Raw genomic sequence first — 3,230 nt, forward strand, 5'->3', positions numbered from 1 at the left:
CTTGTGAAGGGCGAGGGGCTGGGAAGGGCTCTGTGGTGAGGGAGCCGGCAGTATCCTCCAGCCTCCTCCGTGTCACCTCCTTGAGCTGCTGCTGCTGAGCGAGACTGACCTGCACAGCACCAGGGACAAACACCCTGAAAGCAAACAGGGAGGGAAGGCGGCCGGTCCCGGACACCCAGGGAGCGGCCCGGGCTGCCCTGTCCTTCCTTCCTTCCCGCGGCTGCCGGGCCCGGAGGGGTGTGAGGGGTGTGCGCGGCCCTGGCACCGCTCCCGGCCCGGCACGGCCCCGCGGGAGGCTGCCACGGCCCGGGCTGGCTCCGAGGTATGCAGAGCTCAGCCTGGGCCATTGGGCTGGGCTTGGGAGGGAAACCAGAGCCCACGGCGTGCTGCGAGCTTGCCTGCCTCTCCCTCCCGGGCGGGAGAGCGGCCTGGGCTGCCTGCGGCCCGGCTGCCTTGGCTGGCAGGTGTTGATCCCGGGGGACGTCATGCAGGAGGGACAGCAGCGACAAGAGATGCCGTGGCCGTGGTCACTCTGCTGGCAGGGTGCAGAGCAAGGGCTGGGTGTGCAAAGCTAGTGGGGAGGACTTGGAGCAGGATACATCCTGGGCATACATAGGAAGAGCATTAGAAAATCCCTGAGGAGGGATTCTGATGGGCCGCACACTGAAGGAGTGTGCACTGTATGGTGTGATTTTAAAACAAATACTGATTGTCACTGATTTCCAGGTTTCATGACCTTGTTCATCTGGAGGGTTTGGAGCACAAGTCTTATGAGGAGCAGCTGAGGGAGCTGGGGTTGTTTAGCTTGGACAAGAGGAAGCTCAGAAGGGCCTTATTGCTCTCTACAACCACCTGGAAGGAAGGTGTAGCCAGGTGATGCTCCTGTCCCAGATAACAAGCAGTAGAACAAAAGGAAATGGCCTCAAGCTGCACCAGGGGTGGTTTATATGAGATACTGAGTAAAAATTTCTTAATGGAAAGTGTTGTCAAACATTGGAACTGGTTGCCCATGGAAGTGGTGGTATCACCATCCTCTGGGATATTTAAAAGATGTGCAGATGTGTGCTCAGGGATGTGGTTTAGCAGTGGACTTGACAGTGCTTGGTTGGTTGTTGGACTCAATGATCTTATTCGTCCTTTCAAATCTAAATGATTCTGTGATTTTTCTGCCTACCAGCATTCACCTACACCACTGTATTTCACATTGGACAGTAAAACACTGGCTGGAGAGAATGCCAGACAATGCACCATGGATGCACTGAAGAAATAACACTCAGAGCCAGACATAGACATTCCTCTCTGCTTGGAAAGGGAGGAGATGCCACCCTCTTGGAACAAATTGCAGTTCCTGTAGTATAAAACACACCCCTGAGTACAAACAGCACTCTGCCTCTCTTTGCTTTAATTGGCCCTTTGGTGGACCAGTTTAGCCTGCTGCCAAGAGATGATTTATGGAGAGCAATTAGGTGAAACAGAATTAGTTCCTCTCTGTTCTGCTATTTTTCACAGCAGTGCTGGGAGGAAAGCTTTCTTTTTCAGAACATATATTCCCATGTTTATTCCCCATAATTGCATCCATTGTTGATATCTGCAGACTCCTGCTGAGACCAAGTTCCCATTGTGCAAATATGTGGATACAGTCCAAATTTGTGAGAAAAGGCAGGCCTGGTGCTCCAAACTTGGCCGTCATTCGACCAAACTTTAGGTTTGCAGAATAGAGTCCAAGTTACTCATGTCAGCTTTTTCCACAGCCACTGAGAAGACCAAAACCTCCAGAAAGTGACTCGCTGTGTACTCATCCTTGAGATCCCTCTGGAGATGACTGTGTCCTTCATTTGCCTCTAGACAGACCCTCACGGGGGGTAGCTCAGGGTAGATGCCCATATCAAATGCATAGAGTCAAGTGAGAGGAATACCAGATAATAGGTTAAGGCAGGTAAAAGGCATTTTAGTGCCAGCACAAGCCCAGGGATGTGAAGTACCCAAAATCTCATACTCAACCATCAGCAAAACCAGGAACTTTATCCACAACACCTCTGTGTGGGGCAAGGCACATTCTCACACCAGAGTAACATGTTTAATGGGGAAGGAGACTTTCAGTGTCCTAGACACACAGACTGCACGCGTGCTGTGTCCCAAGGAGGGTAATCATGTATCACCTCAGGAAATTTCTTCCTTTCAGAGTTCAGTTGCAGATGAAAATGTGTGGGCTGAGCTCTACAGGGCCTTGTCCTGCTGCAGGGGAGTGCATGCAGATTTTGTTCTATGTGAACATTCTGGTGTGCAATAAGAAATTTTTTCATGCTGTAGCCTTTCTCCCAGAGGGCAGGGACAGCCTTTCCCTCTCCTCACCCTGCTGCTTCATGTCATGGCACTGCAGGAAAATTCATGTCTCTGAGATTTCAGCCTTGGTGTCAAGGCACTAAAAGCGCCCAGGAGAGATGGTGTCTGGGGAGTGTGGGTGGAAAAAAGAGGAACGAGCAGAAAACACTTATAAAATGTCTCAGTTTTTATGAAAATACAATACCTTGCCTGACATATGTTAAGAATCACAGGCTCATCTCTTGAAGGGCAGAAACAAACAAATCTGTGTATCACCTACATGCTTACCCCACTCCAGAGTTTTACAAGGACAGAGCAGTTTTGCTCTTTTGCCATGAAATCCCCTTTTGGAAGCAGTGGGAGAGCATTTTCCCCCGTAGATGACTTGTTATTCCTGCCACTTGGTGCTCTCTGCAGATATTCAGGCTGGGAGGGAAATGCAACACGTCCTGTGATGGTCTCTTATGGACAGACACCAGCAGCACAGTCCTACTTGCTCAGGGAAGTGGTGAGCAGGACTTGAGCCACTGACCTGGAACACCTTTGCTCCTTGGTGGGTAAAAGCAGGGTGTATTTTAACACTCCCTGGAGCAGCAGGTGAACACAGACAGCAAGAGGCTGTGACACCAGCCTGTGTACGTTTCCATTTGGGACGCAGTCCCAGCAGACATATTGTGACATTTAAGCAATACAAGACAGTACTGATACAAAAGTCTTGTCACACTGAGTAATAAAGTCCTTCCTCCAGGATTCCACTGCCTCAGGAGCTGTGGGTCTGCAGCCCACCGGGCTGTCCCAGCAGGGGGATGGAGCAGGTCTGTCCTTGGGCTGTGCAGGCAGTGAGTGAGAGCCTGCCAGCGTGTGAAAGTGCTGCTGGCAGACAGGGAGCTGTCAGATCGAATGCAATT

This window comes from Zonotrichia albicollis, chromosome 3, assembly GCF_047830755.1.
Source record: "Zonotrichia albicollis isolate bZonAlb1 chromosome 3, bZonAlb1.hap1, whole genome shotgun sequence".
Lineage (NCBI taxonomy): Eukaryota > Metazoa > Chordata > Aves > Passeriformes > Passerellidae > Zonotrichia > Zonotrichia albicollis.